We start from the raw sequence: 17,955 nt of genomic DNA, 5'->3' as shown, positions 1-17,955 counted from the left end.
TTTCTCAATTGTGCACAGTCACTTACGCAGCAGAACATAACAGTTCAATCAAATCTTATTATGCCAGATTTAGTTCAAAGCGTTATGAAATGCACAGAGAAAGACCTGGTATTGTCTGAAGCAAACCTTTTCCTAAATTGCTCTTTTGCAGACTAGCAATAAAATAGATACTGTAGGTACCTTTTTATATGTCCTTAAGCTCTTCTGCCAGGAATCCAGAGCAGTTGCAAAGAACTTGCTGCCTGTTATGTAACAGTGAGCCACAAGAATGTGGTGAGGTCCAGAGCCTCTATGCGTGGCCTCCAGAATTTTCAGGGTGTGGTTTAAGGACATGGAAGCTTCTGCTTGTGTTCTACCACTCATAAGTTTCATGGTGCAAGGTGTTAGTGCAATTACCCCCGCAAGGTATGAGACTTCTCCAATCTAAACAGAAGAAGGAAATTAAGGTCTGAAACAGCAAAATACACTTCTCTCCTCATTCAAGCTATTTCTGACTTTTTACTCAACAGGGAAAAGGAAAATAATAATATAATAATAATAATAATAATACTCATTCTGGTGAGTTATTCTGAGGATTAGAAGTAATGTATAAAAAATATTTATTTTAAACTCTATAATTTAGGGTCAGAGTGGCAATGGATACATGCCAGCCATTGTTATTATTTCTAAATTAAGACTTCAAACCTAATAGGTGTAGCTCTCAGAAATTAACCACTGTATTTGTTTTGCAGAGTGAAAATAAGATGAGGATAAGTAATCTCATACACTGTGCATTAAAAGAAAAAAAAAAGCTCTTTGGGTATATGTGATTAGCACTTTAAAAATATTATATGTCTTAATGCCCTGGACACAGATATTATTAGGGTATTATTTATTCTTGAGAAACATCTGAAATAAGATTAAGAGAAAGACCTTGTTTTAATGTTGTGTGTCCCTCAAGGGTGGTACTGTGGTTCAGTGGGATGAGGGGCTGTGGTGTTTGGGTCCTGAAAGAGGGTTTTCAATATGTCTCTGTAAAGTTGAAAATGGATTTGCACCTTTCTGTTTCAGAGACTAAAGGCACAGTATTTTTGGCTCCTAACAGTTGATAGATAACATTTTTTTTTTCTGTAGATCATTCTCTATAATTGGACATGAATTATATGAGACCTTTTTACAAAGCATCTGCTTCCTTTTTCTGTCGAGACATCTACTAGATCTTGCTCCAAAAGAGCAAGGAGGATAATAAAGGCTCTTAACTCTCTGATTTTCATAAAAATTCTGTGAATTTTTTTCACTACTGGAAAAAGTAAACATATGAACTGTTCAGTATATAGAGATGCCAAATGCAGAGTGGTGTTGAGTAAAAACTTTTTTTTTTCTTCCCCATTCCTGGGGTGTGCAATTTCTTTAATAGAGACTTTGCTGAACTTCCATCACAACTAAAAATTCCTCAGTATTAAAGCTCAGTGAAAAGAAATCTCAGTGCCTGGAAGACAAGGCAATCAAATCATGTGACAGTCCCATATGCAACTCCAAATCTGTCCTCATAACTGTCTGTAGAGCTCACAAAAGAGTCACACATGTAGCTATTGGAAGAATATCTTACACAATTTGGCACACAAGTTCTAAGATTAGCAGCTGAAGAGGGGGAGGAGGAAGAGAGGAACATAATAGATTAACTGACACCCATCCACTATCTTTCTAAATTGTTTGGAATGTTAAAAATATTATTTTGATCAATCTATATATACACCCTCAAATTTGAAAGAGAAATGCAAAGCATGTTGTGGTTGAAAGAACAAATGGTTTTTTTTTTTTTAAACACACACACACACACACACACACGCACACACACTATGAAGTATATGTCACTGAACAAGGGAGTCCAGCCAGCTCCCAAGTGGCATGATAACATGATGAAAAGCAATCCAGGATGCTGTGAATCAAAAAGGCATGGGTCTATTTTTAAAGAGGTCTGTGTCTCCCCATCCTGTTTGCCAAGTATAGTTTTTCTGGAGAAGTCCAACCTCCAAAGTAGGTGAGCTTCTAGATGTTCCAGGAGTTACCTACCCAGCATTGGACCGTCTTCTCCCTTTATAAGTCTTAGGCTTCTCCATACATTACCCATGTTAATCACTAGGCAAACAGAAGAGCTGTCCAACTAGTTCACTTCCCCTATTCTTGAACAGATTGTTTGAGACATAATATGAATACTAATTAATGATAAAATATCTGTGAGTGTTTTGAAATATGGACAAAGATAGCACTTTGAGACAGGCGCCCAGATAGAGCTTATGCAACAAGCCGCACTGGTCATATAAAGGGTCAGGGTGCAACTCAGAGATATGAGAGCAAAATTGGCAGAGTTCTTGGCTCCAATACAGTGAGACTGTGGACTACTTTTTTGTTTTGTTTTGTTTTTTGAAGGGGGTGTTTCATTTTCTTTTTAACCTTTCCCTCTGTTAAATTGGAAGAGTATAAAATAAAAACTCTCTTCAGAGACAAAGGGACAGAAAAGCAGTTAGAATTTTGTTAGAGGTCAACCAGAGTTGATAGAGGAATAAGACTCCAACATATCTGACCCAGGAGTATGGGTCTGGGCTCTGCAGCAGAAAAGGTACAAACAGGTTGGGTCTGACCCAGTGCTCAGTGCCCAAGGCTGCCTCAGACTCTCAGATGCAAAGGTGAGGAAAGTCATTTAAAAGAATATGATCCTTATTCAATTCTCATTTTACAAATAGTCTTCTTAAGCTCATAGAAGTGTACCCACAGAGATATAGGAAATATAATTTTCTGTTACAGGGAAAGCATATTATTAGATGCAATTATGAAGATGATTAAAATAGTATCTTCTGTATTAAGAACCTGAGGTACTGCCAAAACATACTGTCTCCCCTCCATTCCTTCTAAAACTGAGTATTGTATTTTCTCCTTAAAACCCATATAAGTTGCCCCATCTGGACTCAGAAACTTTATCCTTTAACACAGTAGTCTTTGTATTCTCCTCTAATCCTCACACCTAACATGAATGCTTAAATAGTGCTTTATAATCTTAGGACTTCACCAATTGTAATTTGTTCTAATGGCAAAGAAAAGACAAGAGGGTTGTTTTTATATAAAATTTGGATTCTATATAATCCAAAATTAGATATAACAACAAAATAATTTATATTTGACCTTAGAGTTGTTTTTGAATTGAATTTTACCAATGGATGTATAAAGTATTAGAGGAATTCATTTGTCTCACTCAAAGAAAAGACAATGTTTCATGAAAATCTGATGTGGGAAAGAATTAAAGTTGACCACAGTCTGTATTTCATGTTCACTCAGTCCTTATCTGTCTGAGAATTAGATATGGATTCCTACACTTTCCTGGAAGTAGATAATACTTTCTAAGACACATTCAAGATTTGCCATGTTCCAAACCTTCTTGGAGGCATGAGAAATGATTAATTATTTGCATTTCACAGGTTTCCCTGGAGTTCAACTAAATCTAGAAAGAAGAGAGATGTCAACAAATTTGTCATTATCAAATGAAATGCTGTTAATAGTAGTTGCCTAAAATGACAATAAAGTAAGTCCGTAAAATTAAAAAAGGAAGATGCATAATAAAGACAATTTATTGTGGACATGAATTTTTATAGTACCACACATTTTATGCTTGTGTATATTTATTCATATTTCTCTTCATATGTATTCATCTTTCCCTCCACCTCCACAGCACACCTGTTGTTAGTGTGTGAAGGGTACAACAAGAACTTCTTAAATACATAGGAAAAAAAGAGATATGAAAATGCCTTCTGAGTTAACTGGAAAAATATACACAGTGCTCTGGGGTGGGTCTTTTCCTCATGATTGATCATTAGGGTTGGCTTGACCCCTTGCCTTGAGACTTAACATTTCATACTGGGACTTGGTTCCCCAAAGCCATCTCACCTAGAAGTTCTCACTTGGACCTCCCTTTATGTCACATAGAGATCCAAGGCTAACTAAAACATCCATCTTTCTATCTTGGCCTTGTGCCTGAGATCCAAAACTAGGCTGACTTGGATCTCTGCTTACCTAGATGGTAAGACAGACAACATGCTTAAAGAAGACAAAGGGTGTGTCATTTAATTCTCTTGCGTGTTCCAAGTATCCTCATGTTGATGTCATGTTATTCAAGTAAATTCCAGCAGGGGTTTTGTCCTCAGAAGTGACAGCTAGTACACCAGTTTACATAGGGACACTGTGAATTCACCAAGAGTGCTATTAGGACTTTCGAGTTGGCTGGGTTTCTACCATCTAAGTATATGAGGGTAAAATATAATTTAAACCAGTTTTATAAAGAGAGTTGACATATAGAATCATTAGGAGCAAGAAGTGTGTAGGAAAGGATTTTTACCTTCTCACGTTCTGTTGCTTAGGCTCTGAAACTTGAATCTTTCTTGAATTCTTTTTTCATTTACTGCTCACTTTCTATTGCCAGGAAATCCTGTCAGTTATACCTTCAAAATATATCCAGAATCCAACAACTTCTTACCAAGTTCCTTGTTACCATCCTGATCCAAGTCACTATCATTTTTCATAAAGATTAGTGAGATAATTTCTTAATTGGTCGATCTGCTTCTACCTTTGGGAAAGTCCATGCTCAAGCTAGTGCCCAAGTGATACTCTGAACATACAAGTCACATCCGGTCAGGGCTCTGCTTAAAACCCTCTTGGCTTCCTATTTTACTCAGAGTAAAAGCCAAATTCCTTCCCCATGTCTATAAGGCCTGGCACAATTCCTGGCCATCTCCTTTGACCTCTCTGGCCTTGGCTTCTAGCATTCTCTTATAAATTCACCTTGCTGTGGTAACATTAATTTCCTCAGTACTTCTTAAACAGGCCTGAAACTTGAAAACTTCTATTTTTTCACAATCCCACTGGCTGTCTCCTTGGCCTGGAGTGCCCTATTCTGGTGACCTGCTTTGTTAAATCATTTAGTTCCTTCAGGTCTTTGCTTAACTGATGCCTTCTCAGTGGGCCCATCTGTGAGTATCCTATTTAATGTAACACCCCCCTCTCCCCAGATCCTTACCTCCATTCTCCATCTCCCTTATCCAGTCTACTTTTTTGTCTTTCCCTTTAGCATGTAAGTTCCATGAGAACCCAGTGCATAGTTAGGAGTGTTTGACAAATATTTGCTAAAAAAACATCCCTTTCAGAAGCAATACAGTGAATGATAAGGGAGGGCAATTTGCCAAGAACAAATACTAAAAATCATGGGAAACACTGTAAAATCTGAACAAAGAATAGGAATATCCCTCTACTTCCAATCAACTTATACAATTCCTTCATTTGAAATAAACCAAAAGGTTAAGGAAAAAGGTAGTCCATAGCCTCATGCTTTATTTTAGATGAGCACAGAAAATAGGTAACAACTAGCAAAACACTATAGTTATTATTATAGAATAAGAGCCATTTATTATTAGAATAACTAATTGTATGATCAATAAGGGATTGACCTGGGCATGGTAAAAACAGTAAAATATGAAAATTTAATTAAAGATTACATACCAAATATTAAGTGTCAACTGTGATCATCCCAAGGATAGTTGAATAAGAGTTTAACCTGATACTAATGGCTGAATTTTATTTAAAATTTCTAAACTTTATGTTAAGTAAGAGTATAAATTAGTGTTTCACTTCTATCTAGTTTGAGTGAAAATGAGTTCTGTAGAATCTGGGACATTATCCCCAACACCTAGCATGGGGGCTGTGACACCTAACAGGTACGCAGCAAATGCTTTTTAACTAACAGAGAATGCACAAATCCACATACTTTCTCAGTATGATTAATTCCCCTTGTTCCTTCTTTCTCTGTGTTAACTGTAGAGCTTCCAATAGCATCTCGGTACAGGGGGAAAGGCAATAAAATATCTGTTGTATCTGCCTGTCTCATATATAAGTAAAGGCAGTAAAACAGTAAGAATTGGCCAGCTTGCTCTTCTGAAAACTTAAATGATAAAACCATATTTTCTTTCAACCAGTAGGGTAACGGGCTCAAGATCAAGTGGGAGATGAGGCATCCCTCAATTTACCCAACAAGATTTCTAATCATTTTTTTCCTTTTATTGTTCACTTTTTATCTTCCAGTGAAGTTTCAGAATAGTGTTAAATAGATGGTCCAAAGTTTGAGAGAAGGATACAAACTTACTAGGATCAGATTCGTGTGGCAGATAGACTTTAGACTTTGGAGACCTAGGTTATGTGCGTTTGGATAAGTTACCATGTGAAACCAGTTTTCCTACCCATCAAATAACAATTCTGGTTCTTGAGAGTATGGTAGATAATGTATGTGGCATTCTCAGTACCTGGTAGACAAAATATAAATAGTAACTATTAGTTTAATGTTGAATCATCAGAAAATCGTATGATCCCACAAAGCAAATGTTTTGGTAGTATATGCAATTGTTTTCTATATATACTTGGTAGCTTAATTACTCAAGAATTATGGTAGTAATTTTTTCCTTTGATTTGGACTCTCTATCTTCATATTCAATTCTATCGGTTTAGTCCATGGATGAATTACAACTTATTGCTTCTTATAACAGTCTGAGAAAGTATTAATTAATAATTTAAGAGTAGTGAAAAATTTGATTTAATGAGTTCTTAAATCATAACAAATTATTATTCTATCAAGGTTTACGTTTATATGTAGCACAAAGTTAATTACGGCCATTTATTTATTTATTCAGTAAATTTTTACTGAATGCCTATATGTACCAAACACTAACTTTGCTGGGGATGCAATATAAAAATATATCACTCTACTCTGAAGAAACCACACTGGAGTGGGAAGATAGTTATGCCAACAGAGGGCCACTGAATCATTTAGAAGATCAGTAAAAAGGCATTGCAACAGTTTAATCAAGAGACAAATTGCCGAACTGAGGCAGTGGCAGTGAGTTGAAATGGAGGGTCCTTGTATTTATTGATGATATTCAGTAACTAGAATGGATGGAATGTGATGTTTAGTGAGATGCATATTTAGGGAGGGCAGGATGTAAAGGAAAAAAATTTAGGCTGCTTACGGGATGCAGTTCGATTTAGAGTCACAAGTTGTAAAAGTGATGCATTAAACAAAACGTTCTCCTTAAAATGTAACTCATGGAATCATCAGTGATATTTGAGTCAATAACAGGAAATGGAAGCAATAATGTTAAATTTAAGTAGAAGAGGACCCGTAGAAAAAAATAAAACGGAATGTTAACAAATGTAACTAGTTACATGACCACCATATAAATTCAGTGTAATGATTTATGATGATAAAAAACACTGGAACTACAGGCAGAAATTTTAGCTTACTGGTTTCATGAATAACCCTGAATTTTTGTTTTTCTTTTGTTTTTTTTTTTCAGCAAATATCCAATGTCCCAGGTCAGCAGCAGTGTATTTAAAAAGCATACTAATCTCCTTACTAAGGTGAGACTCAAATGTGCTTCCAACCCTCGGCTTAGAGGCTGGTGCCCCAGGGCCAATTCAGCACAAGAGTGCCCAACTAGTTCTAACTTGCTGCAATCACTTAGCAAGAGAAAAGTGTCTATTGCAAAAGGGATATAGTCACTGGATTGGTCTGCTCTTTAAAAAGCTATTTAGAGTTTGAAGTGCAAGCTGCTTGCTGAACAAAAATCCTCAGACACAATCAGCCACAGAATTTCAACCAGACCTCAAGTATTTCACAAAGAATGATGTATCATTTGTCCAAAGAGAATGAAACACCTGTTTCTAAGAGTGATTTAAGTCAATAAGGAATAAACTCAATCTTTGTTATGAATGCTTTCTGGTGTCTGAATGATTATTGCCCTTTCAGAGGGCAAAGTGCACAAAAGATTCTGTGACCTTGTGACTTGACAGTCAAATAACTACCATTATGCTCAGTCAATGTAAATAAGCATGGCTGACAATGTGCTAATTGGCTGCCTCTGGTCAGCCAAGTGTACTTTTGACCTTAATGAGAACCTAATCAATTAATACTTAAGGCAATAAAGACCTCTTGCTGATTAAGTAAGACAGAAATCATCTTTTTTCAACAGGATTAGAGCTGCAAAATGGCAAACTTTTAATATACGATAATCCTCTCTTCTCAGGACCCCTCTCATTTAGCTAATAGGGTGAGATTGAATTCTGAAATGTGAAATCTTTGATTCAATGATTTATGTGTAATAGCCTTCTTACAAAACAAACATACTGTAATTCAGATATTAAAACCCTAACTTCTGGTATGCATCTGAATTATACATTAATCAACTGACCATGGTCACAGAGTAGAAAAAACACATGTATTTTCCTAAAAATGAAAGAGTCTGTATTAAGATTCTAGAGAAAACAATGAAACGTTATAGAATTGTTTCACTCAATTTGGGACTTTTCTGGGAACTTCGAAGATGATAGTAGCTAGCATTTCAGGTACGTAGAGTATCCTTTTCAATTAAAAAGAAAAACATTACTATTGGCTTTCATGAAGATATGGAAATGCTTCTATAAGAAAAATTTCTTTACAACAGAAATTGTCACTTTGAAGTCACAAAGTGGAGTCTTCTGTAACCTGATGGCTCTAAGGCAGCGTCTCCTTAAATGCTCTCTACTCTAGATAAACAGTTTCTCTGCTGAAATGAGGCTGTAATTTGTAAGAGCCTCCAGAATTACTTTCTGTTTACAATGTATAATATCCGAGTTGGCAAAGGAACGCATTTATCATTTTCGGTTAAAAATGTATCATTTGGACACAATGACTAAAAATTTACAATTCCTCTCCTTTAACATCATTCTCCTCTGAGAATCAGCTTTCCTGTTTAAAGCTTTGCAGCTCTTTTGGCTCAGATGATACATTTGAAAATGTATGTAATTTATATAGGAGAGGGGATACAGTTCCCTTAAAAATGGTGAAAAAGTAACAGCTGTGTATCTGCAATAACTCGAGGCTTTTAATACAGATAAATATGCAAATATGTCATACTATTTTTAATGCACCATTTTACACAGTGTAGTGACTGAAAACAGCAAACATTCTGTGTATTTAGATTCATAATGAGAAATATGCACCATTCAAAACTAGAGTTATTGTCATGTTGTACCAAGTAATAAAAAAAATATGGGTTTGCATGGTAAATAAAACAGTGCTAAGGCATCACCAGAACACTGACAAAGTCCAGGATGATAGATGTGTAGACCTACTACCATGTCCTCAGTATTTTTGGAAAAACTACAAAGCACACTCATATTCCTCTACCGATGAGAAACCACAGAGATTAGCTAGTTGTATTTCTCAAATAATATGAACTGGTTGGTATCTAGTTGTATTTACCAACTAACAAGGCAATTTAACCTAGACTCTGGGTTTTGAAGACAAGTCTCATTAAGTTTCAAAAATTTAGATTAGTAATTTAGGTCGTTAAATCAAATTATGTATTTTGTACAGAATAATATGAGAAATCCATCCCAGAGTTTCAGTGAAATCCCACAGGCTCATTTTGACTTACTGGACTAAGCTTTCTCCCACTATTACCCACAATGACTTTCCCTCCACATTTATTATGAAAAATGTCCAACAGAGAAAAGTAGAGTCATAAAGTGAATATCTATGCCTACCACTGTTAATGTTTTACTACACTTGCTGTGTCATATATCTTTCCATCTTACCACCAATTTTTTTCTTTTAGATTTTGACTGCTTTTTTTTTTTTTTTTAAATATACCTCATTTCGGGGAGGCAGTTTAAAAATTGTGTAAGTTTAGGGAGTTCCCACATAGCCTTCAAGCCCTTTTCCTTTGTTTTTGTTATTAACATTGTGGATTAGTGTAGTATACTTGTTACAACTGATGAACCAATAATGATATATTATTATTGACTGAAGTCTATAGTTTACATTAGAGTTTACCCTTGCTGCACCTTCTGTAGGTTTTGACAAGTGTATAATGACTGAGCCACCATTACAGTATCTTACATAATAGTTTCACTGACCTAGAAATCCCCTGTGCTTCACCTCCATCTCATATTCATGCCTTCCCCGAGGGGGAAGGGTTTTTTTTTTTTTTTTTTTTTTAATACTTTACTTTTTTTTTTTTTTTTTTTTTATTTGTCAGGGAGAGAGCGAGCGAGAGCGAGCACAGGCAGACAGAGTGGAAGGCAGAGTCAGAGGGAGAAGCAGGCTCCCCGCGGAGCAAGGAGCCCGATGTGGGACTCGATCCCAGGACGCTGGGATCATGACCTGAGCTGAAGGCAGCTGCTTAACCAACTGAGCCACCCAGGCGTCCCTGAGGGTTAATGTTATTTTTGAAGAATGCCCCAGAGACGAAGTGTACTTCTCATTCTATCACATGATGGACTACATGCAGTGAACACAGCTTAGCAAAGGTGATGTTCCTTGATTATTTGAGTGAGGTAGTGTTTGTCAGATTTATTCATTGTAGAGTTACTCTTCACCCTGTCCCACTATTTTTTGGAAGGGTGTCACTAAGACCAGTATATACTTGAAGGTAGGGAATTATTTATAGCAGTATGGGCTCATGTATATTTATTTTATACTTGGGATTTTGTTGCTATAATTTGTCCAGGTTTGGCCACTGGGGGCTTGTTTCTGATGGTTCCTTTGTCTACTTATTAGGTCCCCATCCTTTTGTTTTTTGAACACTTCCTTGCTTTCTGAGAATATTAGACACTCCAGGGTCACCTTGGATCCTCCTGCCTTAGCCAGAGATTCAGTTATTTCTTCATGGAATCCTGATTCTTTTTATTGGAGAATGACATTTAAAAACTAAGATCTAGGTGCCATGTCATCACTTTCACTGGGATGTTACCACAATGACTTTTTTTTTTTTTAAGATTTTATTACTTATTTGACAGACAGAGATCACAGGTAGCCAGAGAGGCAGGCAGAGAGAGAGGGGGGGAAGCAGGATCCCTGCTGAGCAGAGAGCCCAATGCAGGGCTTGATCCCAGGACCCTGAGATCATGACCTGGACCAAAGGCAGAGGCTTTAACCCATTGAGCCACCCAGGCACCCCAATGATTTTTTTTTTTAAACTAAGAATACAATATGAGGAGACGCAGTTGAAAATTCAACTCTCCTTAAATTTAAGTACCTGAGAAAGAAAAGGAAGAAAACTACCATTAGTTGTTCCAGTTTATCTAATGTCTTAGAAAAAAACCATACTACCTTCAATAATATTTTTATTTATGATTTTTCTCAGCCCTATTTAGACCTTTATGAAAACTGATTTATTTTTAAAAAATGACAGAAACATCAGGAGTAGTTATAAATACTCATGTATCTCTTCAGTTTTATGCTGTCTGGGCAAGACATATGAAATGTCTTTGTGTGGTATGGTTGTAGCTGCTTTGGCTTTTAGCTAAAATATGGTCCCTTGGTATTTCTCTGTACTTCTCTCCCCCTGTACTTATGAATACATTTCCTCAGTCTTTACATGCATAAGGTAACCAAAATGAATTCATTCACTAGTCACACCTGACATTTGGGAGTGATAGTGAAGGTTCCTATATACACTTACAAAGGTAAAGAAAAGCATAGTGCAATTATAGTTGTACAGATAGCCCTAACAGCACCGAAGTGATAGATTAGCAAAATGGTCTTACGTTTAGTGAAAAGAAAACTGTCCAGGGAATCAAAAAAATGTAAGATATTCCTTATGTATATGTGTGGGTGTATTTAACATGCTTCTGTTTAGAAGAAAAAACACCCAAAGTTGTAGAAATACAAAGCAAGGAAAATTCCCTGTAATCCCAATACTCACAGATCACCACTTCTAATCTTTCAGACCATTCCATTGCCCTCTTTTTATTTATATTCACCCATATTGGGTAATATTCTAAGACATTGTAAATATAAACAAATATATATGTAACTTTACATGAATGGGACCATATGATATATGCTGTTTTACTATAAGCTTTATTTATTGGTTAAGAATGGAGATCTGTCCTTATCAATAAATGGGGATATATACATATATCAGCCATTTTAATTCTGTATAAAATGACAAGGTACTATTATGCAATGATTTTTTTCTTTTTCTTTCTTTTTTTTTTTTAATTTTATTTAGTTGAGGGAGAGAGAGGAGTGAGAGAGAGTGAGTATGAGCAGAGGGAGGGACAGAGAGAGAGTGAGAGAGATGCAGACTCCCTGCTGAGTGGAGAGCCCAGTGAGGGCTCCGACTAAGCCCCAGGACCACAGGATCATGACCTGAGCCAAAGCTGGATGCTTAACTGACTGAGCCACCCAGGTGACCCTCTATGACTTATTTCTTAACTTTCATACTGCCAGATATTTAAATTGCATCCAAATGTATTGTTAAAAAAATGATATAGAGACCAAATGTCCTTATTGGTCTCTGTCAGATTATCACCTTAGGATAAACTCCTATGAGTAGGATCAGAGAGCAAAAGAATATGGATATTTTAGGGTCACCTGGGTGGCTCAGTGGGTTAAAGCCTCTGCCTTTGGCTCAGGTCATGATCTCAGGGTCCTGGGATCAAGCCCCACATGGTGCTCTCTGCTCAGCAGGGAGCCTGCTTCCCTTCCTCTCTGCCTGCCTCTCTGCCTACTTGTGACCTCTCTCTCTCTGTCAAATAAATAAATAAAATCTTTAAAAAAAAAAGAATATGGATATTTTAATCATGGATAAATATTGCTAAACTCTCCTTTGGAAAGATTGATCAATGCACACTCTCATTAGCAAACTACTCTCTTAAACGATCTTCTTGTTATCTCTGTTCCAGAGTGAAAACACCCTATGCTTAAGTAAGGATTTCTTACTTGTCCTGCATGAGAAGTCTTTCCTCAGCTCTGGAACCTCCTTACTCATGATCTCGGTGAGTATCCATCTTTCCATTCCTTCTTTCTCTTCTTTCAGAGCACGAATGGATACCTCTTTCTTTCATGTTTTTTAACCTGTTTCATATGATCCATGACTGAGTGGAAAATGAAACACTTTTCCCTGGGAATTCAAACACATGGGTTTTCCCTCAAATAAATCTGGAGCTGAAAATGATTGGTGTGGTCCTGGAAACCCTAAGCACATTACTTTTATCTTTTCTTGGTGGGCTGCATTCTGGAAAATCACATTAGCTCTATGTTCTGGTTTACTCATTCTCTGTTTGAATTGTGTCTAATCTGCTTGATCCATTCCCAGAATTTTTAATTTTAATAATCATAATTTCTGTGTCTTAAATGTTCAATTTTTAAAAGAAAATCTGCTTACTTTTATAGTCTCCTGTTTTTTCAAATACCTCATACTGTATATCTATAATTGAACATAGAAAGTTCCTAGGGTTCTAATGCTGTTATTTTCTTTTTTCCCTCTCTTTTTTAAAAAATTTATTTTTCTTTTTAAAATTTAAATTCAATTAATTAACATATAATATATTATTTGTTTTAGAGGTATAGGTCTGTGATTGATTGGTCTTATATAATACCCAGTGCTCATTACAACACATGTCCTCTCTAATGTCAATCACCTAGTTACCCCATCCCTCCTCCCTCCTTTCCTCCAGCAACCCTCAGTTTGTTTCCTATGACTAAGAGTCTCTTATGGTTTGTCTCTCTCTCTGGTTTCATCTTGCTTCTTTTTTTTCCTCTCTTCCCCTATAATTCCCTGCCTTGTTTCTTAAATTCCACATATCAGTGAAATCATATGATAACTGTCTTTCCCTGATTGACTTATTTTGGTTAGCATAATACCTTCTAGTTCTATCCACATCATTGCAAATATCAGATTCATTCTTTTTGATGGCTGTGTAATATTCCATTCTGCATATACATAGATACATAGATACGTATACATACATCACATCTTCTTTATCCATTCATCTGTCAATGGACATCTCAATTCTTTCCATAGTTTGACTATTGTGGACATTGTTGCTATAAACACTGGGGTGTATGTGCTCTTAATATCACTATGTTTGTATCCTTTGGATAAATACTGAGTAAAGCAACTGGTGGATCATAGGGTAGCTCTATATTCAACTTTTTGAGGAAACTCCACACTGTTTTCCACAGTGGCTGCACCAGATTACATTCCTGCCAATAGTGAAGGAGTGTTCCCCTTTCTCTGCATCTGTCATTTCCTGCATCTGAGCGCATCTGTCATTTCCTGACTTGTTAATTTTAGCTATTCTGACTGATGTGAGTGGTATCTCATTGTGGTTTTGATTTTTATTTCCCTGATGCCGGGTGACGTTGAGCACTTTTTCATGTGTCTGTTGGCCATGTGGATGTCTTCTTTGGAGAAATGTCTGTTCATGTCTTCTGTCCACTTGATTGGATTATTTGTTCTTGGGTGTTGAGTTTGATGAGTTCTTTATAGATTTTGGATACTAGCCCATGATCTGATATATAATTTGCAAATATCTTTTCCCATTCTGTTAGTTGTCTTTTGGTTTTGTCAACTACTTCCTTTGCTGTGCAAAAGCTTTTTATCTTGATGAGATCCCAATAGTTCATTTTTGCCTTTGTTTCCCTTGCCTTTGGAGACATGTCTAGCAAGAAGTTGCTGCAGCTGAGGTTGAAGAGGTTGCTGCCTGTGCTCTCCTCAAGGATTTTGATGGATTCCTGTCTCATGCTGAGGTCTTTCAACCATTTTGAGTCTATTTTTGTGTATGTTGTAAGGAAATGGTCCAGCTTCATCCTTCTGCATGCGCTGTCCAATATTCCCAGCACCATTTGTTGAAAGAGACTACATTTTCCACTGGATATTCTTCCCTGCTTTGTCAAAGATTAGTTGCTACATTTTTGGATTTATTTTTTGTTTGTTCATTTATTGTCCTAATAACTCTGATGACTCTTTGCAGTGGTTTATTTCTTGATGTAGTCTGTTATTTTGGATGATGGACTCATGTTTGGCTTGACTTTATTTGTAGAGTTCCCATAAAGCCTGGGATCAGTGTGCATTTCTTCAGAGTAATTTGAGTTTAGTTCTGCCAGTTGCTCCACACTACCAATTTACTAATCCAGGACTACCTAAAGTTAAACTTAGGGTTTCTAGGAACACACTGATCATACAGTTTCAACACTAAATTTGTTTGAGGAAAAATCTATGCGTTTGTATTTCCAGGGGAATATGTTTTGTTTTCTCCTCAGAGGCTAAGGCAAGATAGACAATTCTTTGTTGTCTCCTTTTGTTGGTGAGCATATTTTTTTAGTTCATCCTTTTCATGGAGATTATAGTCCTTTGAGAGTGTTGGTTTATAGATAGCCTCAGTTTTTTTTTTTTTCTTTAAACATTTATTTATTTGAGAGAGAGAGCGCGTGAGAGAGAATGGCCTCAGCGGGGAGGGGCAGAAGGAGAGAGAGTCTCCAGCGGACTCAACACTGAGCTTGAAGCCTGATGTGGCACTTGATCTCTGGTGCTCCCAGATAGGCCTCAGTTTTTACTCTCTATATAGTTCCAAAGCACTGTCTTCTGTCCCTAAATGGCCAAACACAAGTGTTTTGGCCACTATAATTAGCAAATAAGTCCCACTGTTTTGGCTTCAGTTAATCAATTTCCTTTCTAGTTGTAAACCTAGAGGTTTCTTTACTTTCTTATGAGCTCTGTCACACAATGTAAAGGATATTTTTCTTTCTTTCTTTTTTTAATATGGCATATCTCATTAAAAAAATGGGGATTTTTTTCAGACTACCTATGGTTGCAAGAAATTTAGGATGTATAGTTAAGTGTGGATTTCAGATACACAAGGAATACTTTGTTAGTCTAAGTTTATCCCAAACATTGTAAGGACCACACCTATACTAAAAGATTATTCATTGTTAATCTGACATTTAAATTTGATTGGACATTCTGTATTTTTATTTGCTGTATCTGACAACTCTAGAATCTAATCCATGATCTTGCTGGAAATGGAAGTTTGGGTTATGTTTTAAGTATATTAAATTAAATTTGAGAGAATTAAACATGGGAGACATATATACATACACATTTGAGAATATGATTTTCTTAAATGTATCAATTTGGCTGATATATACAGTTTTAACCTGAAAATTCTAAAAATAATATTCCATTGTCTTTACATCTGTAATTTGAAAACCCTGAAATCCCTAAGCAGTCCCATTTCCCTGCACTTTTTAAGTGATCTTCTTTCTAAATGTTTTTTTTAATCCCTGAGGTTTAAAATATATATCTTGATATTGGCGATTCTTAAAAGTATTTTCTAAAGCAAACTGAATATTTTTGATCTATAGAGAGGATTTTTCTTCTTTCGGAGACTATTTTTTTGAATTTTTGTGGGTTTTATTTATTCTGTACCCTACCCCCTTACCCCTGCCAGCATATAATAACCATATGTTAGCTTTCCATTTTTCTTCACATCTACTTTGGTATTTTTAAGTGCTTAACTCTTCATGACTTCTTATTTTTGTGTGACTTTTCACAACCCTGTCCTCAATCCTGTCTGGGTTTTCTACATTACTGAGTCTCTTCTTTTCTGTTTTTAATACATTACATTTTTTGTTTCTTGTGGTGTTATTTTCCTCTCAATTTCTTTCTTTTGTTCCAACAGCTTCTTTTTCACTGATTCCATATATTATTCCTGTATTATCCCATATTGGATCTATTATTTCATAAAATTCAATTTTCTTGATTGTGCAAAATAGTTGCAAAATTTTGATACCATTTTTGAAATGCATTTTCTTCCAAAGTACTCCCTCTCTCTGAATTTTATATGTTCTATTTTGTTGCTTCCTTTTTTTCTCATTTTAGTGGGAACAGAATTTATTTGATATCTAAAGAGGGTCCTTCAATTCAAGCCTACCTTATTCCAAAATAGTATGGGTGTAGTCCCATTGTTTTTCCTTTCTTGAATGCCCAAGCACTCAGTTAGTTTTCTATTCAAACATATATAGTGGACATATGCCAATGGTCAGTATTATTTGTTTTGTGTCTCAGATATTTGAGGGGCTGGGAAAAAGAGTGAGGAAATCCTGTTTTTGACAGCACTTCATTCAGCCTCCTCATACATCAGAATTCAGAGGTGGGTAAGTACTCTGTGCTTCACCTTGTGATCCTGTTAGCATAACCCAGATACTTTCCTGTGTGGTTCATATGGTTTGACCACTCATTTTTTTTTTCCCCTAGCTTCCCTGACTTGTTGGCTGCTGCTTGCAATTCATGATGAAGCACAATTATCCACAGAAATTATTCTCCTTTTCTCTCTTCTTTCCTCCTGGACCCAGAAGAGAAATGACCAAGCTCAGTTAGGGTTAGGGTTAGGGTTAATTTTTGTTAATATTTGGTGAGTTCCACAGAAAAAAAATTTGTGCAACTTCCCCTATGTTGCCTGCCATTTTTCCTCTAATTGCCCATTTAAAACACACAGGCATGTGTGGTGCGCGTGCACATACTCACATGTTTCTTGGGAAAGTCATTTGACCTCTTTAGTCTCAACTTGTAAAATGAGGGGATAGTTAAATGACTAACAGGGTCCTGTTCATTTCCACGATGACATGAATAGAGTATGTTCACTATGAAGTCAACATATAAACAAAGAGCTGAATAACAAATTGGTGCACTCTTACCTTGCCTAGTCCATAAGCAAAAATTAATTTACCCCATAGGCAGTATTCCTATTTAAGACTTCAAGTTTCCTTGCCTCAAAATTGGCCTTAGATACGTACACAGACTGTTCATTTGCAGTAACAGGAGGAAGGCAGATAGAATATTGAGTGTGGAGCGGGAGGTTGTACAAATTTTGCTCTGATTGCCTCCATTATCTCAGAGAATTAAGGTCATCATCAGGGAGTCAAGAGGTAGGAGGAGTTGTTGGAGGTCTGGTGATGAGAGGAGACACTGTGAACTAGTTATCAAGGAGTGTTGGGGAGTGAATGGATTAGAGAATATAGTAAGATTGCTGCATTAGCACAAAGGGCTCAGTTGGGGTACATGCTCACGGATTTAAAGTAGACAGTCAGTATAACAGTGTTTTTTCTTAGCC

The 17,955-nt window shown here is 36.3% G+C and overlaps 2 long non-coding RNA genes across 2 annotated transcripts in view; one reads left to right on the top strand and one right to left on the bottom strand.

The window, feature by feature from the left end:
* Positions 1-389, bottom strand: part of LOC309866525 — a 107,978-nt gene extending 107,589 nt beyond the window's left edge. The window contains exon 1 of the long non-coding RNA XR_014312732.1: positions 181-389. This is a non-coding gene — a long non-coding RNA (uncharacterized lncRNA). The remainder of the gene's footprint in view (positions 1-180) is intronic.
* Positions 376-16,983, top strand: LOC309866527. The gene is made up of 3 exons (XR_014312734.1): positions 376-446; positions 12,745-12,837; positions 16,911-16,983. It is a non-coding gene; the product is annotated as an uncharacterized lncRNA (long non-coding RNA).
* Positions 16,984-17,955: the final 972 nt, after the last annotated feature.

This window comes from Mustela nivalis (assembly GCF_964662115.1).
Source record: "Mustela nivalis genome assembly, chromosome: 6".
In the NCBI taxonomy this organism is placed as follows: Eukaryota; Metazoa; Chordata; class Mammalia; order Carnivora; family Mustelidae; genus Mustela; species Mustela nivalis.
This window is presented reverse-complemented; position numbering and strand designations above follow the sequence as displayed.